This window comes from Schistocerca gregaria, chromosome 2 (genome assembly GCF_023897955.1).
Source record: "Schistocerca gregaria isolate iqSchGreg1 chromosome 2, iqSchGreg1.2, whole genome shotgun sequence".
Taxonomy (NCBI): Eukaryota; Metazoa; Arthropoda; class Insecta; order Orthoptera; family Acrididae; genus Schistocerca; species Schistocerca gregaria.
The window spans coordinates 144,127,250-144,153,574 of record NC_064921.1 but is presented as its reverse complement, the minus strand read 5'-3'; the positions used below and the strand labels follow the sequence as shown (position 1 = coordinate 144,153,574).

General features: G+C 40.3%; 1 protein-coding gene across 4 annotated transcripts in view; it reads left to right on the top strand.

Moving 5' to 3' along the window:
* Positions 1 to 26,325, top strand: part of LOC126336553 (outer mitochondrial transmembrane helix translocase) — a 67,617-nt gene that overhangs the window by 21,429 nt on the left and 19,863 nt on the right. The window lies entirely within an intron of this gene.

Sequence of the window (26,325 nt, the reverse complement as noted above, 5' to 3'; positions counted from 1 at the left end):
CCAGGTTTCTGCTAGTGGGAAAGACAGCACCCACCAGTGGCTGAAGAGTACAAAAACATCTGGTCGTAGGGCTTCACGATCATTATCAGTCCCAGAGACTGGATCAGTCAAGCCCTCCCAGCCAGAGAAACCCAAGAAGCAGTGAGAGAAATTGGAGCAGTGAGAGAAATCCAAAAAGAAGACCAAGACCAAGGGACTTGGGGCGGCACCCACACCATCGCTACCTACGAGCTTTGCTTCTGAGGATGAGGTGTCTGCTGAGGACCTAGATCTCGCAGGACCCTCAGACGCCATGGATACACACTGCTCAGGAAATAAATTGGTGGTGGCAAGTGACCCTGAGGTGTAAACTGCTTCATTAAATGTTCCGTGTCTTCCCAGCCTCACAATGAAGTCATCCTCCATGCGGTTTTTTCTAACGCCTGGCTCAGTTATGGCAATTATTAAGCTTTACACCTGCTTTCTACATTGCTCTCCATGAAACCCGGTTCTGGCAATGCGGAACCCTGCCCTCTGCAGCTATAAAGGATATTACAGGAACCGTAGCGACTAAAATTGTAGAGTGGAGTTTGCATGTGTCCTGAACACAGTATGCAGTGAACCTGTATCCCTTCAAACTCCTCTTGAAGCTGTGGCTGTCAGAATGACAACCCTGAAAATAACTGCCTGCAACGTAAATCTTCCTCCAAATGGTGCAGTCACCCTGAATACATTGGCTGCACTGATTGATCAACTCCCTAAACCTTTCCTAGACTTTTATGCTCATCTGTTGTGGGGTGGCAATGTGCTAACTGGCCAAGGCAAAGATGTCGAAAATTTACTGTCACAACTCGACCTCTGCCTCTTAAATACAGGTACCTCCCCCCACATATTCAGCCATTGATTTCTTGGTTTGCATTCCTGGCATTCTCCCATCTATCTGCTGGAGAGCACATGATCTGTGTGGTAGTGACCACTTCCCCATCTTCCTATCGCTGACCCGGTGTCAGGCCCACGGACACCTGCCCAGATGGGCTTGAAACAAATCATACTGGGTAACATGCACCTCTGCTGTCACAGTTGAATCTTCCCTACATGGTAACATCGATGTGATGCTTGAGCAGGTGACTGCAACTGTCGTTTCTGTGGCAGAAAACGTGATGCCCGTGGTGAAAGGCAGTCCCTTGGTGGTCGCCGGAAGTTGATGAAGCAATTAAGAAGTTTCTGCGAGCTCTACAGTGGCAGCCTTCCCTGGAGCACCTCATAACCTTTAAACGGCTCCGTGCCTGCATTCACCATCTTATCAAACAATGGAAGCAGGAGTGTTGGGAAAGAGAAGTCTCGACCATTGGGTGCCGTGTCACATTCCCAAATCTGGGCAAAGATCAAACGTGTTTTCGGGTATCAGACCCCCAACAAGTGTCACCCTGAATAAATTTTCTGCACTAATTGATCAACTCCCTAAACCTTTCCTACTTTTGGGAGATTTTAACGCTCATAACCCCTTGTGAGGTGGCACTGTGCTAACTGGCCAAGGCAAAGATGTCGAAATTTTACTGTCACAATTCGACCTTGACCTCTGCCTCTTAAATACAGATGCCCCCCTCCCAACCCCACCCCCACATATTTGGCCATTGATCTGTTGATTTGCATTCCTGGCTGGGTCCCGGTGTTAACATAAATGGTGTGTTATCTATCGATGAAAATGGGATTGCCCGAGCACTTTGCCCAAGCCTCTGCATTGGGGAATTAACCCCCAGCCCTTTACACTCTCAAACAGCACCTGGAAGTGAAAGTGATTTCGTTCACTGCACACCACAGTGAATGCTAGAACACCCCATTTACAGAGTGGGAGCTGCTCAGTGCCCTGGCACAGCTCCTGGGCCACATTAGATCCAGTCAGATGATTAAAAATCTCTCATCTGACTACAAGTGACCCCTCCTAGTCATCTTCAACCGTATCTGATGATGGTGTCTTTCCATCACAATGGCGGGAGACATTCCAGTGCTCAAACCCGCTAAAAAAACAACTTGATGTGGATAGCTATCGGCCCATCAGCCTCACCAATGTTCTTTGTAAGCTGATGGAACCTATGGTGTGTTAGTGGTTGGGTTGGGTTCGGTTCTGGAGTCACTTGGCCTACTGGCTCCATGCTAGGGTGGCTTCTGCCAGGGTCACTGTACCACTGATAATCTGTCCCTTGAGTATTCCATCTGCACAGCCTTTTCCAGATTTCAACACCTTGTTGCCACCTTTTTTATTTACGAAAAGCGTATGACAGGACCTGACAATATTGTATCCTTGCCACATTTTACGAGTGGGGTGTCAGAGGCCTACTCACCCCCTTCCGGGTCCGGGGGTTAGAATAGGCCCGAGGTATTCCTGCCTGTCCTAAGAGGCGACTAAAAGGAGTCCCTCCCCCTCAAGGGGGGTAGTTAGCGCCTGCGTCCAGAGACGGACAGTTCCATGACCTATATTTGTGGTCATTTTGGTTTGTTCACTTCTTCTGGTTTCTTCCTTCCTTTGGTTGGTTCCTTTCTTTGTTCTCCATCTCACTGACTTTTTTACTCTTTCTCCTTGCCTTCTTTCTCCTTGCCTTCTTTCTCCTTGCCTTCTTTCTCCTTGCCTTCTTTCTCCTTGCCTTCTTTCTCCTTGCCTTCTTTCTCCTTGCCTTCTTTCTCCTTGCCTTCTTTCTCCTTGCCTTCTTTCTCCTTGCCTTCTTTCTCCTTGCCTTCTTTCTCCTTGCCTTCTTTCTCCTTGCCTTCTTTCTCCTTGCCTTCTTTCTCCTTGCCTTCTTTCTCCTTGCCTTCTTTCTCCTTGCCTTCTTTCTCCTTGCCTTCTTTCTCCTTGCCTTCTTTCTCCTTGCCTTCTTTCTCCTTGCCTTCTTTCTCCTTGCCTTCTTTCTCCTTGCCTTCTTTCTCCTTGCCTTCTTTCTCCTTGCCTTCTTTCTCCTTGCCTTCTTTCTCCTTGCCTTCTTTCTCCTTGCCTTCTTTCTCCTTGCCTTCTTTCTCCTTGCCTTCTTTCTCCTTGCCTTCTTTCTCCTTGCCTTCTTTCTCCTTGCCTTCTTTCTCCTTGCCTTCTTTCTCCTTGCCTTCTTTCTCCTTGCCTTCTTTCTCCTTGCCTTCTTTCTCCTTGCCTTCTTTCTCCTTGCCTTCTTTCTCCTTGCCTTCTTTCTCCTTGCCTTCTTTCTCCTTGCCTTCTTTCTCCTTGCCTTCTTTCTCCTTGCCTTCTTTCTCCTTGCCTTCTTTCTCCTTGCCTTCTTTCTCCTTGCCTTCTTTCTCCTTGCCTTCTTTCTCCTTGCCTTCTTTCTCCTTGCCTTCTTTCTCCTTGCCTTCTTTCTCCTTGCCTTCTTTCTCCTTGCCTTCTTTCTCCTTGCCTTCTTTCTCCTTGCCTTCTTTCTCCTTGCCTTCTTTCTCCTTGCCTTCTTTCTCCTTGCCTTCTTTCTCCTTGCCTTCTTTCTCCTTGCCTTCTTTCTCCTTGCCTTCTTTCTCCTTGCCTTCTTTCTCCTTGCCTTCTTTCTCCTTGCCTTCTTTCTCCTTGCCTTCTTTCTCCTTGCCTTCTTTCTCCTTGCCTTCTTTCTCCTTGCCTTCTTTCTCCTTGCCTTCTTTCTCCTTGCCTTCTTTCTCCTTGCCTTCTTTCTCCTTGCCTTCTTTCTCCTTGCCTTCTTTCTCCTTGCCTTCTTTCTCCTTGCCTTCTTTCTCCTTGCCTTCTTTCTCCTTGCCTTCTTTCTCCTTGCCTTCTTTCTCCTTGCCTTCTTTCTCCTTGCCTTCTTTCTCCTTGCCTTCTTTCTCCTTGCCTTCTTTCTCCTTGCCTTCTTTCTCCTTGCCTTCTTTCTCCTTGCCTTCTTTCTCCTTGCCTTCTTTCTCCTTGCCTTCTTTCTCCTTGCCTTCTTTCTCCTTGCCTTCTTTCTCCTTGCCTTCTTTCTCCTTGCCTTCTTTCTCCTTGCCTTCTTTCTCCTTGCCTTCTTTCTCCTTGCCTTCTTTCTCCTTGCCTTCTTTCTCCTTGCCTTCTTTCTCCTTGCCTTCTTTCTCCTTGCCTTCTTTCTCCTTGCCTTCTTTCTCCTTGCCTTCTTTCTCCTTGCCTTCTTTCTCCTTGCCTTCTTTCTCCTTGCCTTCTTTCTCCTTGCCTTCTTTCTCCTTGCCTTCTTTCTCCTTGCCTTCTTTCTCCTTGCCTTCTTTCTCCTTGCCTTCTTTCTCCTTGCCTTCTTTCTCCTTGCCTTCTTTCTCCTTGCCTTCTTTCTCCTTGCCTTCTTTCTCCTTGCCTTCTTTCTCCTTGCCTTCTTTCTCCTTGCCTTCTTTCTCCTTGCCTTCTTTCTCCTTGCCTTCTTTCTCCTTGCCTTCTTTCTCCTTGCCTTCTTTCTCCTTGCCTTCTTTCTCCTTGCCTTCTTTCTCCTTGCCTTCTTTCTCCTTGCCTTCTTTCTCCTTGCCTTCTTTCTCCTTGCCTTCTTTCTCCTTGCCTTCTTTCTCCTTGCCTTCTTTCTCCTTGCCTTCTTTCTCCTTGCCTTCTTTCTCCTTGCCTTCCTTCTCCTTGCCTTCCTTCTCCTTGCCTTCTTTCTCCTTGCCTTCTTTCTCCTTGCCTTCTTTCTCCTTGCCTTCCTTCTCCTTGCCTTCAGATTGTCTTTCCTCACTGAGCAGGGCGTGACAGCTGTCCATAGGGTCATGAAAAAGATAGACAATGACCTTGTACCGATCCGTACACTTTTCTTGACCTTTGATAGTGTTCATCTGCCGTCGTGCATCAAAGTGGGCTACAAGGTAAATTTCTGTTTGCCCCTATGTCCCGACACCTATGCGCTGCTACCAGTGTCAGCGCTTTAATCACACTCGCTAGTGTTGTTCCAACGCGGCTAAATGTGTCACTTGTGGCAGGGATGCCCATGAGGGTGACTGTCCACCTCCGTCTCCTCGTTATGTGAACTGTCAGGGTTACCATGCAACGTCCTCCTGTGACTGTCCCATCTACAAGGAAGAATGCTGTATCCAAAAAATTCGGGTCAAAGAGAAAGTGTCAACCTTGGCTGCTCGCAAGCTATTTGCTAGTAGAAAGCCCACACTGCTCCCAGTGGGGAAATACAGTAATGTCCTTGCCTCTCCTCGGACTACCAGCGAGGTGGCGATTCAGACATGCGATCTGACCTTCAGCACTTCGGTTGTCCGTTCGGCCAGTGCTAAGATCGCCCGGTCGACGTCTCCTCTTCCTCTCGTCACTCCTCAGACACAAGCACCTCTATCAGCTTCTGCCAAGACGAAGACCCAGAAGTCAGATGCACGGGCCTTCAAGAAGGAACAGTCTCGTGCAGACCACCTATGTACCTCGAACTCCCAGCCATCGACCAATACTTCCACAAACCGTCCTTCCAATAAGGCTCATAGGAAGCAATTGTGGCATTGTCTTGTTCAGAGCAAGGGACTGATGACCTTGTAGTTTTGTTCCTTCCCCCCTCCTTTATTTAGTCCAACCACCCAACTCCCCTCTGACTCTGGCAGTCGTGCATGACATGCCTAGCCTGTACACTTGACACCCTTTGCTCCAGCATTAGTAGCCAGAAAACTGGCTTCCTGCATCTGAGGCACTAGCTACCAGCCCCAACTCCTCTTCCTGCCTCTCACCACCTCTATCCATCCCACCTAGTCCATGTGCCAAAATGGTTATCTGTGCCTGTGCACTCGTCTCCTTGTTTACCTGTTGATGACTAAATGCTGCTGCTGTTCGATGAATGGTCTCCATTACTGCTAAGTTATTAACACTCTACTGGAACTTTCGTACTGTGTGTTTCTTGTAATAAAATTGAAGTAGATAGTTCCTGTAAGTTATTATGGGTAGCAAGTAATTTAACAACTGTACTAAGTAAATAATGGGTTCCTTTTACTCATGCTCTATGATACAATTGCTAAAAAATTCAAAGAAATCTTGTTAAGTTTCAAATAGGTACCACACTCAACTGCCCTCTATGTTGGTAATGATGTTTGTAGAGACAGTGATAGGCATAAAGCATCATCTGAAATTGTACTGAATGATTCCTCTGAGGATTATTTTGAGCAATTAGCTCAGGAAACAACTCAGTGTAAATGGCTGCAAAAACTTGACCTCTCTGCAACAAATAATCTTAAGCAAAGGTGAGCATCATGATGGAACAGGGATTAGTGACCACAAGGTCATTATAGTGAGACTGAATGCTGTAACACCCAACCCACAAATACACACAATTTATCTAATCCGAAACCATCTATGTAAGAGTAGGGCAGTTGTAGCTTAAATTCAAAGAAATGGTATCAATGGCAGTGGTGGAATGCATACACAGTGGAGGAATAGATACACAAAATTGATAACAGAACTGTGATCATCCATGGTACTCAAAACAGGTCAGAAAACTGTTACAGAAGCAACAAAAAGTGTATCAAATTTAAAAGAAAGCAAAATCTCAGATCGGCAATATTTTACAGTAGTCTGAAGTTGAGCATGAACTTAAATGTGAGATGCTTTTGACAATTTCCAAAACAAAGCGGTCTTGAAATCTGGCAGAAATACCAGAGATTGTGTTTTTATGTAAAGTGCACCAGCAACAAGACAGTCACTATACTGTATGGGATAATCCATATCAGTTCAGGCATGCAGTTTACCTTCATAGTCTCTGATGTTACTGAATTAAGCATATGTTAAAATTCACTAGTAAGAAACGTGCATTTTTTAAGCTTTCTCCAAAAAAATTCTGCTCCAAGATACAGCCCTCCAAATATGACACTGCACATACCATTTTGAAGATGTGAATTTTGGAAAAATTTTAAAATTCTGTGGCTGGAACAGTTCTAGATATTTTGTTGGGTTTTTTATTTAAAAGATAATTGTTTTATGATTACAATGAAATTCTCCATTTGGGCTAATCTGTCAATTCTTTTACTATAGTGTTCACAACTTGATTTTTTTTTCAAAAATGCCAATCCATAAAATTTGGATTTTTTGTTAGTACCATATAGTTCTACATTGTCTGAAAAGGAGAGCCTCCACTTTTAGGTTGAACAAGTTTTTGTCTAAAAACATTAAACTTTCAAGTCATATGTCTTCACTGAAGTTGTTTCTTACTAATTTCTATGTTACAATGTGTATTTCTAGTCTTTGTTGCAGTTAGTTCTTATCACTTTGTTACAGATATTTCTTACTTCGTTATAGTTTCTTGTCGTGGTTGTTAATTGCAGGTTTCTGTCTTGTAGTTATGTGCTAATTTGCTTACTGAAGAGGCCACTAAGAAATCTGAGACCATCCAGTGAGTGCTGTGTTTTCATAAAAGATTTGCCAGTTGACACAGTTGCAGTGTGTTTTGTGAAAAGGACTGTTTGAAATGTCTTGTGGCTAGGGCCACAGGAGAGTGAAGTGTGCTGACTATTTGCGTATCCATAAAACGGTGATATATAAGACAAACAAAAACACTTTATTCAGGTTGGGAGTTAGTATACTCATTTGACTCTGTTTCAAAGTGAAGATGTTTCCAATGACGACTTTTTGTTTTAGTAATGTTTTGACAGAATAACAACGACGATAGTATCTGAACAAGGTGAAGCCTCCCATGGTGCAGATTTTGCATCAGTAGAGGACGAATTACTCTGAATCAGTCAACTACAGAGGTAGGTGTGTTAGTCCTGTTAAGAAACTAGTCAATGAAGTAGTTGTTCCTAAAGCTATGGATGAATACACTACAGCAGAACTGCCCACACTCTTCAAAGTAGAAATTCCATCTTCAGAAGTAAAAACTGAAGAACTCTTGCACCTCTTGCCAGGAATTTTTCACTAATCAGTTCAGCTGTTGAATATTGAGCATCCTACAGTGAAAAGGTGTATTTCACTATTATTCCACAGAAATTTTCAAAGAAAAAATGGTAGACAAATCAAGAAATGTGAGGTCTTTGGAAGACCAGACCCCTATTATGGTTGTCCTGTAGAAGCAGCTCAGTTCAAATAGTGCTGTCATTTAATCTGGAAGATTAATGGGGCTGTTCTCACCAGAGTGCCAAGAAATACACTGTTACAGTTGAAGGTCAAAAAAGTGTGATCCTAAATGTGAAATAATTTGGATGTCTCTATTGGCCCCCATGGATCAGCAGCTGTTGTGGCTGAGCACCTGAAGGATAATTTGGAAAATATTTTGAGTAGATTTCCCCACCATGTTATAGTTCTGGGTGGAGATTTTAATTTGCCGGATATAGACTGGGAGACTCAAACATTCATAACGGGTGGCAGGGACAAAGAATCCAGTGAAATTTTTTTAAGTGCTTTATCTGAAAACTACTTTGAACAGTTAGACAGAGAACCAACTCCTGGCGATAACATATTACACCTTCTGCTGACAGACCTGAGCTATTTGAAACAGTTAAGGCAGAACAGGGTATCGATGACCATAAAGCAGTTACTGCATCGATGATTTCAGCTGTAAATAGAAATATTAAAAAAGGTAGGAAGATTTTTCTGGTTAGCAAAAGTGGCAGAAAGCAGATTTCAGAGTACCTGACAGCTCAACACACAAGTTTTGTCTCGCGTACAGATAGTGCTGAGGATCAGTGGACAAAGTTCAAAACCATCGTACAATATGCGTTAGATGAGTATGTGCCAAGCCAGATCATAAGATATGGAAAAGAGCCAGCATGGTTCAACAAATTAGAAAACTGCTACGGAAGCAAAGGGAACTTCACAGCAAACATAAACATAGCCTAAGCCTTGCAGACAAACATTATGCGAAGTGAAATGTAGTGTGAGGAGGGCTATAGAGAGGCATTCAATGAATTCAAAAGTAAAGTTCTATGTACTGACTTGGCAGAAAATCCTAAGAAGTTTTGGTGTTATGTCAAAGCGGTAGGTGGATCAAAACAAAATGTCCAGACACACTGTGACCTAAACAGTACTGAAGCAGAGGATGACAGACTAAAGGCCGAAATACTAAATGTCTTTTTTCCAAAGGTGTTTCACAGAGGAAGACTGCACTGTAGTTCCTTCTCTAGATTGTCGCATAGATGACAAAATGGTAGATATCGAAATAGACGACAGAGGGATAGAGAAACAATTAAAATTGCTCGAAAGAGGAAAGGCCACTGGACCTCATGGGATACCAGTTCGATTTTATAGAGTACGTGAAGGAACTTGCCTCCTTCTTGCAGCAGTGTACTGTAGGTCTCTAGAAGAGCGTAGTGTTCCAAAGGATTGGAAAAGGGCACAGGTCATTCCTGTTTTCAAGAAGGGACGTCGAACAGATGTGCAGAAATATAGACCTATATCTCTAACGTTGATCAGTTGTAGAATTTTGGAACACCTACGTTTGAGTATAATATTTCTGGAGGCTAGAAATCTACTCTGTAAGAATCAGCATGGGTTTCGAAAAAGACGATCATGTAAAATCCAGCTCGCGCTGTTCTTCCACGATACTCAGAGGGCCATAGACACGGGTTTGCAGGTGGATGCCATATTTCTTGACTTCCGCAAGGTGTTAGATACAGTTCCCCACAGTCGTTTAATGAACAAAGTAAAAGCATATGGACTATCAGACCAATTGTGTGATTGAATTGAAGAGTTCCTAGATAACAGAAGGCAACATGTCATTCTAAATGGAGAAGAGTCTTCCGAAGTAAGAGTGATTTCAGGTGTGCCACAGGGGAGTGTCGCAGGACCGTTGCTATTCACAATATACATAAATGACCTTGTGGATGATATCGGAAGTTCAGAGGCTTTCTGCAGATGATGCTGTGGTATATCGAGAGGTTGTAACAATGGAAAATTGTGCTGAAATGTAAGAGGATCTGCAGCGAATTGACGCATGGTGCAGAGAATGGCAATTGAATCTCAATGTAGACAAGTGTAATGTGCTGTGAATACATGGAAAAATAGATCCCTTATCATTTAGCTACAATATAGCAGGTCAGCAACTGGAAGCAGTTAATTCCATAAATTATCTGGGAGTACGCATTAGGGGTGATTTAAAATGGAATGATCATATAAAGTTAATCGCCAGACTGAGATTCACTGGAAGAATCCTAAGGAAATGCAATCCGAAAACAAAGGAAGTTAGTTACAGTACGTTTGTTCGCCCACTGCTTGAATACTGCTCAGCAGTGTGGGATCCGTACCAGATATGGTTGATAGAAGAGGGAGAGAGGGGATCCAACAGAGAGCAATGTGCTTAGTTACAGGATCATTTAGTAATTGCGAAAGTGTTAAAGAGATGATAGATAAACTGCAGTGGAAGACTCTGCAGGAGAGGCGTTCAGTACCTCGGTATGGGCTTTTGTTGAAGTTTTGAGAACATACCTTCACCGAACAGTCAAGCAGTATATTGCTCCCTCCTGCATATATCTCGTCAAGAGACCATGAGGATAAAATCAGAGAGATTAGAGCCCACACAGAGGCATACCAACAATCCTTCTTTCCACGAACAATAAGAGACTGGAATAGAAGGGAAAACTGATAGAGGTACTCAAGGTACCCTCTGCCACACACTGTCAGGTGGCTTGCGGAGTATGGATGTAGATGTAGATGTAAGTGAAGAGGTACATGACTTGCAGTATTAAAGAAACTTTCCCAGTTTATAAGAGCAACTATACAACTTCAGATATTGGAAGAACAAAATTTTATGCACAACAACCTAAGTGAGCTGTTCCGCACCCACCTAGAGATGTCTGTCTGTGTGTACTGTGTGAATATTGAACTTTGTACGCTAATTTTGAAGAACTTACTGGAGCATGTGAAACATGAGACGTTGGTTGGGCATGTGAAGTCATTAGTAATCTGTGATGTAAAGTGAGACACTTGTTTGTTCCAAGAATGTGGTGACTGTCCTGGAAAGGGTCTGTCTTCAGTCACTTGGCCTGGAAGATTCAGATGCAGACTCCATGGGACCTGAAACACCCCCCCCCCCCCACATCATTTAAGAAAATTATAAGTTATGTTATGCTTTGTAAAATCACAAAATTATGTTGGAATTTATTTTCCTTGTTTGACAATAGTTACCTTTTAAAATACATTCAGCAATGAGATAAAGCAAATTATTGTGGTAGAAAGCAGGTTAACTGGAAGAGTGGTGTGAATCATAATTCACTTACAGTGAAGTGGGCACACTTAGAATTTGTCCTGGTGCATGCACTTTTGGGTAAAGTCTGGTTCCGGCGAGCCAGTGCTGCGGCCGTGGCGACACCAAAAGGACTGGAGCAGAAGCACCTGAAACCCTATGCCTCACGTCGCCTAGGCATTTAAGACATTATGACGCCGCGGCTATATAAAGCCGACACTGCTGTCGCAGTCATTCAGTGTGGATAGTTTCGTTCAGTGCATGCAGCAGACGTGTTTAGTGATTAGACTTTAGTGTTTACTGCACTATTTTATGACTATATTTTATTCATTTACTTTAGTCTCTTAGTGTATTGGGAATTATGTTTGCAATGGATAAATTTGTTACCAAAAAGGTGTGCTTGGAAGTTGATACTGTAAGTCAACCTCCAACAATTGTCGTTAATTGCTTCGTTGTCTTCAGGCGAGAACCGTTCATAGCTGAAACCTGGACAATCTGGCAAGGGAAGATCATTTCTGAAATCTTTTTGCATAACCTGCAAAGAGGCAGATGCTAAAAATCTTCCAATATTTTCAAAAAAGATGCACTTCTGTAGGGTTTTATAACTGGAAAAAGGCTTTGGAAAAATTCCGTCTCCATGAAAAATGTTTACGCATGAAGGTATTCTGAAACTAACTTCTATCACTAACCGAAGTGTGGCCTCCCAATTGAATAAACAGTTAGTGATATGAAGAAAGGCCGTTTAGCTCTTGAGGCAATTTTTACTACCGCGCAATTTCTGTTAGCAAGGACTAGCAATTAGAGGGCACAAAGATGAAACCTCAATTTTTTTCAGTTGTTGGAACTCCGAAAGAATGACATACCTGAGTTTAAAGATTGGTTAGGATGTTCGGGATATAAGTGGATGTCCCATGATATTAAAGATGAGATCATTGATCTACTAGAAATGTCTGTGTTGACAAAGGTATTAGCTTGTCAAGAAAACTGAACATTTTTTTATTATGGTTGATGAAACAAGTGATTCTTCCACTCACGAACAAGCATCATTTTGTATTCATGCGGTTGGATTCCTTAATCATAAACAAAGACTTTATTGGCTTGTATGATACCCCAAAACTGAATCACACTCTGTTTAGTATTTTAAGACATTTTTGCTTGTCTTGATTTGTCAATGGATAACTTAAGGACATTGCTATGATGGTGCCTAGAATATGCGAGGTAAGTTCAAAGGTCTAAAAGTTAGTTTTGGATATACAGCCAAAAGCATGTTATGTGCACTGCACAGCTCAGTGTTTCAACTTGGCAGTTGTAAACTCTTCCGTCTGAGGGATTTTATGGATTTAGCCAAGGACTTAATAAACATCGTAAGGGAATTCAACAAATAGATAGGATTTTTCAAAAGCATATGCTGTGAGTGCCAACAACCAAGCTGGTCTACGACCCCTTTGCCCGACTCGGACTACGCAAGCTTCTAGTATCTTGAGAATATTGAAAAACTTTGAAGAACTTCTAGAGTTTCTTGAAACATTTTCTGTGGAGGACAAAACAGAGGCACGTTACAAATGTGCAGGCTACCTGGAGTCAATGTTACAATTAGACAGATTTCTTTTTACGTCTTCATTTCCGTGCAGTGAACCTGGTAGAGGATGCCCTCATCTGTGTTGCTGATCTGGGAAAAAATGAGTGCTTGATTTGTGTATTGAATGGAAGGCGTGATGGTTTTGAACACTTTGGGGGATTGTTCTTAATAGAAAAACCTTCACAAGTTGATGATCCTTCACTTCTTCGGAATTGAAGTATACCATAGAATTGTGAAAACAACGTAGCCAACTCGCTACACACTTTCAAAACCCCAAAGGAATACTACAAAGCTATTTACATTAAAGTTTGTGAAACGATGCAATCTTGAATTACTGAGTGGTTTGATTCAATTGGACTCACTCGAGTCATTGCAGTTGAACAAGTGCTTGCATTTAGTAAACAGAGGTAAAACAAATTTGGAAAAATTGAGTTTTTCAAAAATTACCTAGACATTGAGAGACAGCGTTTACACTTGATCATGTTAGCTGATATCGCTAGTAAAAACTGGTTTTAAGAAACATGCATGATGTAAAAAAGTATCTTAAACAAGAGCCTGCAGTTGGAGGAATGTTATGTGAAGTAGTGAAGTGCATTAAGTGTCTCAGAGTAGTTCCAATCACAAGAGCAACAGCAGAATGGTCATTTAGTGCCCTTAGACACCTGAAGTCATATCTCTGATCAACAATGGGACAGAAGCGATTAAACAACTTGGCTTTCAAGCCCAGCAAGATGTTTTTAATGAATTGGATATCCGACCACTCATAAGACTTCGTATTCAGTAATCCAGTCAGACTGCCTACATTTGCTTCTTTCTAAAGACACTCTAGCCCTAATAATGGCATTTAGACCAATATTAAAAAATCTTTATATTATAGAGAATTTAATACATAGATAACATTGAATTTTCAATTTTGAAATGCAGCAGTTGGTCTGGGCGCTGGGGTTGGTCCGCGCGCTCAAAATATCAAAGTATGGAAGACTATACAGTAAATCAGACTATTTTAATTCACACAGTACAGTAAAAATACAGTTGACATTTATCCCTAATTTTTAGTTGACAAAAGCTCATGGTTTTTTCGCCTAATGAAGACAGTCTGTTATGGCGCATAGTTGCGCCATCGTCTCGTAAACATCAAATCAGCAGGTGTAGCAGTGGGTTATTTCTCCAGATAATGTAGTAAGAGGTCAAGGGCTTCTCCTGTGTCACCAGTTTGTCGCTTTCAGGCTCATTGTCACTTCCGTCACAGCAGTCTTATTTCTTCCTGGTCTTGTCACAGCAGCATCTAAATCGGCATCAGTAAGGTTCTCCACACAAGCCTCATCCGCTGCCATCCACTCATCTACGTCTCCTTCACTGGATTATTCACATCCGGGGATTGTTTGTATCATTTGTAGTAGCTTTCCTCTTAATTTTCAACTAGGTTGTCCTGATATGTCCACTGTTTGCTCCACAGTTTTCTCATAGTATTTTCTGAAATATTCTGCCATGGCTCAACGGTCCAATAAACATCCTTCACATTGGTATTTTTATTTGGTCCACTAAAGGATTGCTATCATCTTGAATCAGCATTCTTAAAAATTGTTTTTGTAAATCACTTTTAATATTTGCAGTACGCCCTGGTCCACTGGCTGTAGAAGTGGTGTAACATTTTGCGGCAAAAATGTCACCACACTTTCTCCATCACACAATTCCTCAGTGTTGCGGTGAAATGGCGCATTATCAATCAAAATGATTGCACAGGTAGAAAATGATTTTTCCTTAGAAAACCGTAGAACAGAGGGAACCAACTGGCCGTGAAACCATGTTTTTTTTTTTCTAGTTGCGATAATATATGGTCATAGACACCATGTTGCAGTTTTTAAAAGCTCTGGGCCTATCAGATTTGCCAATCAGCATTAAAGGCAGTTTGTGATTACCAGTAGTGTTGTTGCATGCTAATAGTCACATGATAAAACCAGTAACATGGTCTTCTGCTTTTGATGCCATGCTTTTTGTTGGCAATGCACTAAAATTAAGGCCAGTCTTGTCAGCATTATAAGTTTTTTGGAGACAGTACTTTCCCCCTTATTTTTTCAAACTCACCCAGGTATTCTTTCGGTCCATCACGGTCAGAAGAAAGCTTCTCTCCAGTAATTGTTAGCTGACTGATTCGATGATGCTTTTGAATCTGTCCAACCAACCCGTATTCACACTAATACTTATCACCATTCATTAAATTGTTCAGGTAAACAGCCTTCTCCTCAACCAGTGCTCCACTCGTAGATCGTAGAAGTTCCCCTTTCTCTTTCCAAAGGAAAAGAGCTTCATCCACTTTATCATACTGGGACTGTTTAAAAGTCTGCCGAATTTAGTGTTTTCCCGAAGACATTGTGCAGGACTGTTCAAGCTTCACTCAGTTGTTCTTCCAATCACAAATGGTGGCTTTACCAACACCCAGTTCCGTTGCTAGTTTTGATAGATTCTACCACTCTCTATCTATTTCAAAGCATTCAGTTTGTGCTAGAGTGTTAACATTGTAGGTTTCCATTTGCTCATGACGAAAATACATACACTACATCTGATTGAATACAATAGAACTGTTACGTGTGCCAGCAATCGATAACTAAGCTGGCATTGCAATGACTAGACACATCAAAAGTCTCAACAAGGGCAGGTAGTGAGTGAGCCATTGTTCCCACACTTGTTCCCATTTGTTACCATGGTTTACCTACTTATCTGCTTGGTATACTTCATTCTAGAAACTCGTCACTGTAGTTCCAGCAAATCTGAACAAGGTCTGGTCCCAGTTAGTTCGAATTAATGAGACTCTACTGTATTAGTAAGAGTTCAGTACTGTATTACTATAGTACTGTATTAGTTATTTTCAAATACTAGAACTATTTCTAGGGTGTAAGATTGAATTAAGACGCGCTTTTTTCATTCTTTTTGGCTGAAAGTATTAGGCATACTGTATTAACTTCACTAACTGTATTAACTGAGAGATTGTTTTTATTTAATGAACCCTGAGCCTTATTCAGAGTAAGTTTAAATTAGCTATTTCTAAGTGCTATTACTGTGCAACAGCAATATTTTGTTTTAGTCTTTTAATGATAGTTTAGCATTTATTTAAATATAATTTGTCTTTTCAGATCTATATATTCACTGCTCTGTAATAGTCTATAAGCATGATTATTACTGTAAATTAAATTAGCTTTTTCTGAAAATCCTTTGTGTTTATTTTCTTTTTTCAAAAGCCAAAAAATGTCAGGCTTGTCGAGTTTCCCGGAGTGTCGAGTTATCAAGAGTCCGGTTTTTGGTATTTTAATGTTGATCATATGACTCTAAAATGCTTTAAAAAACTTTAAAACTCAGTATTTTTCATCTAAAATTTAGAAAATTTCCCGGGGCGAGACCCCCAGTATGCATCTGCCCAACATTTTTTATAAGTCGGTGCCTCTGAAGACATAGCAGATAAATCTGGAGAAATTACATATGTGACATGAGAGGCAAATTAACTAATTAAGAAAATTGTTGCATCTGTCAGTTTTATGTGCAAACTGCAAACAAGGGCAGAGTAGATAATTATTTCTGAAGGAGCTCCTAGTCATTTTAAAAATAGTACAACGGAGGGGTATCTGTTGAGAGACCAGACAAACGTGTGGTTCCTGAAGAGGGGCAGCAGCCTTTTCAGTAGGTGCAGGGGCAACAGTCTGGGTGATTGACTGATCTGGCCTTGTAACACTAACCAAATGGCCTTGCTGTTCTGGTACTGCAAACGGCTGAAAGCAAGGGGAGACTACAGCCATAATTTTTCCCTAGTGCATGCAGCTTTACTGTATGATTAAATGAGGATGGTGTCCTCTTGAGTAAAATATTCTGAGGGAAAAATAGTCCCCCATTCGGATCTCCAGGTGGGTACTAATCAAGTGGATGTCATCAGGAGAAAGAAAACTGGCGTTCAGAAAATTTAAAAAGGGAAATGGATAGGTTAAAGTTACATATAGTGGGAATTAGTGAAGTTCGGTGGCAGGAGGAACAAGACTTTTGGTCAGGCAAATACAGGGTTATAAATACAAAGTCAAATAGGAGTATGGGTAAGCCACTACAAACAGCATAGTGAACGCATTATTGTGGCCAAGATAGACACAAAGCCCATGCCTACTACAGTAGTAAAAGTTTATATACCAACTAGCTCTGCAGATGATGATGAAATTGATGAAATGTATGATGAGATAAAAGAAATTATTCAGGTACTGAAGGGAGATGAAAATTTAACAGTCATGGGTGACTGGAATTAGAGAGTAGGGAAAGGGAGAGAAGGAAACATACTAGGTGAATATGGATTGGGGCTAAGAAATGAAAGCGGAAGGCACCTGGTAGAATTTTGCGCAGAGCATAACCTAATCACACCCCACACTTGGTTTAAGAATCATTGTTTAGTACCTGTCAACAAGCGTGATGTACTTGAGGACAGTGGTCCAAACAAAGAGTATTTGGTTTTTCATCTTCTACATCTTCTATTTCCATAATAATGATATTTTGACAAAAAAATGTTTTCTTAATTTAAGCAGACTTAATATCTTTGATATGAGATTGATAATTAAGAAATATTTGAAATGCAAACAGGAATTTTGCATGCAACATGTAATTAGGAACAAGGAGGCATGCACTATTTATAAAAAATGGTGATTTTTGCAATTACAAGGTATAGGTATTTCATATTGAATGAAAAATAAGCAAGGTGATTTGAACCAGTAATCTGTGTTCTGCACCTGATAATCTACTGTGCTACCACTCCTGCTATACATCCAATGTGTGTTCTCTCAACTGTATCAAATACAGCCTCTCAGAAAACTTAAAAGACGATATTTTTTTAATTTATGAAAAACATGGAGAATGACCTATTTCTCGGTACTTTTTAATTGTTCCACACGCCTGTTCTACTATGGAGCAGGAAGCAGCCTCAGACATTCATACTGCATATTAACAGCACAATAATTGGAGCACAACAGTACAGAGACACTGACAAGATTTTTGAAATAAGAACTATATCGCTGAAGTGTGATTAAGGAAAGCAGTGGTGGCTGTTTATGTATTAAAATATCTTACAAGGGAACATCCCCATCACACCTCCCTCAGATTTAGTTATAAGTTGGCACAGTGGATAGGCCTTGAAAAACTGAACACAGATCAATAGAGGAAACAGAAGTTGTGTGGAACTATGAACAAAATAAGCAAAATATACAAACTGAGTAGTTCATGTGCGAGATAGTCAACATCAAGGTTACTGTGTGCTCTGGTGCGCCGTGGTCTCGGGGTTAGCCTGAGCAGCTGCGGAACGAGTCTTCCCTCGAGTCAAAAGTTAACTTTCTTAATTTTTGCAAAGTTATGATCTGTCCGTTCATTCATTGATGTCTCTGTTAACTGTAATAAGTTTAGTGGCTGTTTTGCGCCCGCACCGCAAAACCGTCAGATTTGTAGACGAAAGGACGTATTTAATGCACTCTTGTCCAAAGTAGCGAACAGTCAACTGCCAGCCAGGGAGCTTCGTTAGCAGGAATACTCTCTTCTATGCGCTGTAGTCGACTGACGTGTTTTTCGATGTTTGTTTAGGTGTAGTGTTCCCATACTACAGCACAGTTACCTCGCATCGGACGGACGGACAGATAATAACTGTCTAAAAATAAAAAAATTATACTTTTCACTCGAGGGAAGACTTGAACTAAGGACCTCTCGTTCCGCAGTTGCTAACGCTAACCATGGGACCACGGCGCTTCGGAGCTTGCACATGAACAACTCAGTTTGTATATTTTGCTTATTTTTTCATAGTTCCACCCACACAACTTCCTCCTGTTTTCTTGATTGATCTGAGTACAATTTTTCAAGGCCTATTCACTGTGCCAACTTATAACTAAATCTGAGGGGGGGGGGGGGGTGATAGACAGGTTCCCTTGTTACATTCATTTAATGTAGCTCAGTAATAAGATATCTAATACATAAGTAGGACCTACTTCCAAGAGTGTAATGCCAAAAGTGTAAGTGCTACAGCTTCTGACCAATAATTGCTTTTTGTGTTTGTTCATATCAGGTTTATTCTCATGATGAACAGAGTATACCTTCATCATGTGATAACAACAGTAATGTTAAATATGACGCAACCACTAAAGTAGTTACTAAACACTTTTCCCAAAATTTTCTTCACCAAAGAAGATGCAGAAAAAATCACAGAATTCAAATAAAGAACAGCTGTAAGCACAAGAAACTTAGAAATGGTTCGCCTCAGTGTGGTGGTATGGTTCTACATATGGAACTATCGTATCAATACATTCTGAAGGGAACATAATTGGTGTAAAACTGCAAGACTTTGATTTAGTAAGTGATTTGAGTAGCTTCACTACACCAAGGATATCTGCTTGTAAGCTGCTCAGGTTGGTAGCTGTTTGTGATTTGAATTGTGGAATGTTTACTTTCAGTGACAGTTTCAGAAAACTGTATATTTAGTAACTCAAACTTTGTTCTGCATATGATAGATCCACTAAGTGCCATATTTGACAGTGGTATTAAATGAAGTGTTGTGAATAGGCAGGTTTCCAGTGACATGGAAAGCAGCTGAAACAGTAGTATTAAAAAGAGAAGGAGAAACACCCACCATCATTGAAAAGCTATAGACCTGTTTTCTTATTAAACATGTTGTCCACAGTTTGAGTGTGTGCTTTGTGACTGGTTCCAGGTGCACTTGGAGCTCTTGTGTCCAAACCAATGTCAGTATGGGTTCACAGAAGGAAAGTGTCTAGATGATGCAGTTAATAGTGCTCTTCAGATTGTAGAAAATTTTACAATGAATTATTCAATTGTACTCATGATTGATATTGCAGGCAGAGTCGATACTCTCATGGCCCACGAAGTTTGCATGCCTCAGATCTGTTCCCCCAGATGTTTAATAGCTTTATAGATCACTGTAGTGGACATTGTGCCCATTGGCTTGTGGGGCAGAGCAAGGTAATCAAAAAGATTACCAAGGATTGACCTCATGGCTCCATAAGTGGGATCTTAGTATTGGACCACTGCCAGTCTGTTAGATGGGGCAGATGTCATTGGTGGTCATGGTGTTGCATATCCAGGTGACATCCTGCTAGTTGTCTGCAGGATGAGACTTCAGAAAAAACTGATGTGCTTGCTCAGATGCGGCATTGGTGCAAGGGCAACAGACTGACTGTAGCTGTTCGTAAAACTACATACGTACTTCTGAAGAGAAGACCCTCTCTTGGCAGAAATCCTTCCATGAGGCTTGACAGAATCCCTGTAAAACACAGCACTGTTGGAAGGTATTTAGGCTTTCCTGTAGATGGTTACTTTGTGACCACTTGAAAAATATCAAAATCTAGTCTGATGCTTCAAAAAAATATTGTTTTAAGTGATTTTATTATATTAGATTCCACAACCATTTCAATTTTTTAAAATAAAATGTAACCTAAAATTGTGATGCTGAGGGAATTAGATTAGCGAATGACACTTAAAGTAGTAAGAGTTTTGCTATTCGGAGAGCAAAATAACTGATGATGGTCGAAGTAGAGAAGATATAAAATGTAGACTGGCAATGGCAAGGAAAGTGCTTCAGAAGAAGAGAAATTTGTTACCATCAAGTATAGATTTAAGTGTCGGGAAGTCGTTTCTGAAAGTATTTGTATGGAGTGTAGCCATGTATGGAAGTGAAACATGGACGATAAATAGTTTAGACAAGAAGAGAATAGAAGCTTTCAAAATATGTTGCTACAGAAGAATGCTGAAGATAAGGTGGATAGATCACATAACTAATGATGAGGTATTGAATAGAATTGGGGAGAAGAAGCGTTTGTGGTACAACTTCACGAGAAGAAGAGACCAGTTGGTAGGACATGCTCTGAGGCATCAAGGGATCACAAATTTAGCATTGGAGGACAGCGTGGAGGGTAAAAATCGTAGAGGGAGACCAAGAGATGAATACAGTAAGCAGATTCAGAAGGATGTAGGTTGCAGTAGGTACTGGGAGATGGAGAAACTTGCACAGGATAGGGTAGCATGGAGAGCTGCATCAAATCACTCAGGACTGAAGACCACAACATTAACAACCTAAAATTTGTCTTAGTGGTGAAAGTGACTTTTTGCAACAAATGTCATAGCCATATTTACAGGTTCAGGACTGTTTATACCCATCTGTACAACTTTAAAAAAAATTATGAATGAAAATTAGCTATGATTAATGAATTTTGTATTTTTTTAATCTTTTGTGGTGGTCATAAAGTACTTTTCCACTTGCTGTAAATATTACAGAAAACAGGTTTGTGTTGCATGTTTTTTAACCTATTTATAAATCAGTACTTATTTGAAAAGTATGTTAACAGAAATTACATATTTTACAAATTTCCTTTTTAGTCTTTCTGGTGGTGGGCACAAAGTACTCCTGTGCACTTGGTATTATATGTTATGGAAAATGTGTTGGTATTGCTATAGCTAACACCTCTGACGTGTCTTGAGCTGATTTTAATTATCACACATGTATTTTTGATTAAATATAATATTACTGTTCTTGAAATTACATTCCAGAGTGGTCTTGCTGATTAAATGTGCTTTTTGGTTCAGTATTGATGTTGGCATCATTACTCCAGGAACTATTTTACCATTCTCATCTGTTAAACTGTAGTGGCGATCATTATTCACATCAACCACTCTTAGCTTCAAAATACGCATCGTAAGTGCAGTCTCCTCACAGACTTGTCCCAGTTAAATCACTTGCATTTATATGGTGGAACCATGTGTTCTGATAGCTTTCAATTTCATCACAATACCCATCTGCACTAGTTTATTGACTACTGCCAGATCTCACCACATCCACTCTTGATCATACACACCAGTGTGTCTATGCTATGGGAGAGAGCTAGTAACATCATAAAGCCTGTAAAGGATTATGACCTAGGAATATAAGTTGCTGTTTTTGTTGTACATAAAAACTGTTTTCCACATGGAAACATCAGTTACATATGAACAACATTGAAGAAGCAGCAGGGTTTATCAAAGTAAATTTTCTTCTGCAATGCTCTTTCACAGCCAGTTTTAGCATGCATAAGATATATGTACTAATTTATACTACAGTGGAATCTTATTCACATGTTTTTGAAAGGACTGCTGATTTTGAGTGTCAAAAGTTGGAAAATGCATTACCAAAAATACCTAATTTGGTAATTAGATTTTTTCGTAGGTGAAAATATGGAATTGCAGGTACCATACTTGGGGTAATAAGGGATCTCATAACGCCACACTTCGACCTGTGATGGCTATTAAGTATAATTCAAAATGCACATTTTTGAGATCACATTCAGACTATCAACCACAGGAACTCTACAAATTGTGTTAGTATACAAGAAGCAAAAATGTGTTAAATATGGAGACATTGACTAAATTTAGCATGTTGGACGTATTCACTTCTGCCATCAGTCAACTGGAATGCAGGAAAGTCACTTGATCTGAGAATGCACCTTCAACTGTCCAAAATATATACCTGGCATGTGATGAAGAAAAATAAAAATGCACAAAATTGCAATTATTACTTCCCAAAACAAACGTCATTCATTTAGCATCTCTTCATTAGTTAATCACTGTTGCTAGCTGAATAGTGGTTATTTCAACAAACTATTAGTACTTATATATCTTAGCCTAATTACACTATAGCATGATAACATAAGGTGCATAATCCTGTCTTAAGAAAAGATTGAAAAACATGTCAGTAGTTAACTGTTTGCCCTAATTTTAATATTGCATTGTCCATCTTGGTTAGAGTTCATGACTTCTTTGTCAATTTTAAAACTCAGGTAGTAACATTAACTGTGTCCACTGCTTAAATAGCTTTTGACACAGTGGGAAACTTATTTTTTGGCTATCTGTTCCTGAAACACATCATTAGTAATCATGTAGTGGCAGGTGGCAAAACCACCTACAGTCATATTCATCAAAGCTAAGACAGTATTTTCTTCTTGCCCCCCATCATTTGGTGCCCTTGCTCTGTAGCAATTTTCCTTTCCTGGAGTGATTTGTTCTGTATCAGTATCCGATGAAAACAGCTGTGAAAGCAGTTTGAGATTGTGCTGTCTTGCTTGGAATCCAAGGCACTTAAAAAATTTATAGCGTCAGAGATCATAACCTTTCTCATGGTAGAATGAAGGTCAAGTCAGCCTCTGCTGTATAAGAATCTTCTTGCATTTTTGTCATTTTATAATGCTTTTGTCAAGAGGCTGGATATGGCCTGCACAGTTGGTGAGAAAACAACTGCCATAAATTTATATTATGTAGATACAATGTGTCTTGAGGTTGAGCTGCTCACTAGTCAATAAACAGTAGTTGTTTCCTGTTGTTTATAATGCCCAATTTTACATTCCAGGCACAGAAAAATTGTTCGAAGATAGTTGTTACCCATGCAATTAGATTAGGTATGTAAGTGTTGTGGTTGGCAGGAGAGCCAACCGTGTTTTTCTAAAGGAGGCCGAAATGCACGCGTTCTAGCTCACGCAGGCTGGCGTGAGATTTGGAACATGACAAGGGAATTAGAATTGAGAAAAACGGGCAAAGCTGGTGGAATACTCAACTTTAATCCATTCGTGGAGAATGTCACTCTATGGTACATGATTCACAATATCAATAGTACGGGTACTGGCACCTTGCTAGGTCGTAGCAAATAACGTAGCTGAAGGCTATGCTAACTATCGTCTCGGCAAATGAGAGCGTAATTTGTCAGTGAACCATTGCTAGCAAAGTTGGCTGTACAACTGGGGCTAGTGCTAGGAAGTCTCTCTAGACCTGCCGTGTGGCGGCACTCGGTCTGCAACCACTGATAGTGGCGACACGCAGCTCCGAAGTATACTACTGGTCCGCGGCCGATTTAAGGGCTACCACCTAGCAAGTGTGGTGTCTGGCGGTGACACCACAATACGGACGTGGATATGCTCACATTTTTGGAGCATTGTGGTCTCTTTGCTTTTCTAATTTTTAGCAGCATCAACTTTCCTGTTCCTCTTTTGTTACTACATAATAAAACATTTAGCCTGTCCTTGCTAAATTTTCCACTGTGGCATTTTTCTCTTCTGAACGGAAGACTTCTGTCAGGCAGAAGTTAAACAAAATAAGCATGTTTCATCTGCATTAACAACATTGTTGGGACTGTACTTTCCTATGATGAGTGTTACTCCATGAGTGAATAGTCAGTGTTCACGCTTCTGGCCTCACTTTGATCAAATTGATACACTGAATTCTGTTCTTAAACCTTTCAATCCAACCATTGAAGACCTTGAAATCTAAGAGCCCCAACTTTCGTACCACATACATTGCTGTAGCACAAACCACTGTACTACCAGTTGGAATGTTGAGGCAAAAGTTTGTATTATCCCCTTAAATAGCACATTTTTTTCCATTTCTAGAAGCTGACAAATGTGTGTTAGATTTTTTGCCACTTCCTACTTCCAAACATGCTGCTTCAATTATTTTTCATTTGCTCCTATAGGATTTAATATTGATCGTGGTATGTTCAGTCTTCATGTTATATCATCACACTTTGTGTGAATGTTTGTCCATTTCCAGAATGAGGTTCCATTTTTTCATTTGTAAACTGTCTCAATGTCTCTTTGCCCATGACAAACTGGTACACAGTTTAACACAAAATTCCCTGCCTAAAAATCATGAAAAAATCATTGAGTCAGTCAAATGCTAAACATGAACAAAGGAGACCAGTGACTAAATTACATGCTTACCAATGTATGGAAATTACTTCCGTGCCTCATTTCTATCATAGCAAATGATCCATAACAGTTGCTGAGTTGCCAGCACTGAATAGCACGTTCTCCATGAATATTTCCACTCTAGCAACTCACAGCAACAAAAATTAAACTGGGAAAACAGTACAGATACTGCCAAATTTGAACATGCAAACTGGGGAGGGAGAGCACACAAACTAATCAGTTTAAGATGTGTTTAATGGATTTGAACTGGAGCTTAAAAAAATCGATGTACTGTGCGAAAAAGTGTGGTAACAAGATGTACTAAAGAGATTCCACTGTATGTAAAGACATGTGTTTAGCTTTATTACCAGAAGTTTGAGTTCTTGACTAGTTCACCTCAAATTTTCACAAAATACTCTAATAAACAGATGGATGTAGCTAATTATTTTAAACAACAATGTACAGGTTTTCTGTTAAAACCAACTGCTGAAAAGGAACTGCTATGCTGTGATGTGGAAAAGTGACGGTTTTTTCCTTGCAGTCAGTTTAAACTGTGATACCAGGACATTTAAACCCTTCCTTGCACAGTACAGTGTTGTAAACAAAAATTGTATACAAAGCTGTTTGCTGTTTTATTCTGCAGTGGTTAGTTGTTTTAACAGAAAACAGGAAAGTTATATTCCTGGTGTATCAACTTGTGGTTAGAATACTACTACGGAATCTGAATTGTATGAAATTCTGCTTCTCCCCAATTGCAGATTAAAATTACAAAACACTGTTATTGAAACTATTATCCTCACAGGTCTGGCAGTAGGAGAGGTCTTTCACATCATATACCAATGATCAGAACTGATTAATCCATTTATGTTAAGCACTGAAATTCCCAATCAAGGTTTTGTAAGTAATTACAATAAACTATGGTTAAAGGTAAAGGTCAGAGAAAAGGGAGGAAGGGTGGGCAGTGACTGGAAGAGATGGAGGGAGGAGATGATGTATTGGGATAGGGGGGTGAGGAAAGAGGAGACGGAGAGATAGGGATATATACCTTGTGCCTATACATATCTTAAAAAAAAAAAAAAAAAAAAAAAAAAAAAACCTGCAAAGTATTGGCGGTTTCACTAATATTTTATATTGGCTATGTTTACAATTGGGATTCATGTTAGTACAACATGCAGATGCAGTTTATAATGGCTGCTTCTTTCTGCTATTCTACTTCGACTGTAAACATAAAGATGCTTCAAAACATGGATCAGTGTTACTCCTAAATATTGGTGATTTAAGTATTCATGTGGTCTCTCTTTGATGGGGTCTTGGGTTTGATTACCAGCTGGGTTGAGGATCTTCCGACTGCGTGCGTGTGCGTGTTCATTGTTCATAACAGTGGATAGATTGGATTGTGAAAAAATTGGATATTTGTACCGGCACAGATAACCACGCAGTTGTGTCCCATGAATCAATCATCCATCATAATCTCGTTATCGATAAATTTTCTTGCAGGGACCTAATTACATTGAAGACTCATTTATCAACTACGAGAAGAAATAGAGTTGTATTCAGACAAATTGAGTGTCACAGTAGTCTTTTATTGTGGTATTTGTATATCATATGGCCCATGATAGAGGAGAACCCATAGCAGCAGTAGTATTATAGCAGAGTTTGGGACACTTGTTGTGGACTGTTCTTACTGCAGTAACTGATAAGAACTGTTAATGGTAGATTGCTAATGTTATGAAGCACATTTGCACTACTCAATTTGTCAGTGGGACATTAAGGTTTAATCTTCCTTCCTTCCAATCAGTTCATATACTGAAGCCAATAATCAAAATAACTTATGAAAATGCTACTAATAAAAGCAAAAGCATTCACTGCAGCAATGCATTTATACATTTAAGCTGCTCATCTGCCCCTTAGATTTACTGTGCTTTTATAGATCTTATTGATTGTGATGGAATATGTAATGAGCAGATCTGCAGCTGAATTATAAAATTAACCACAGGTA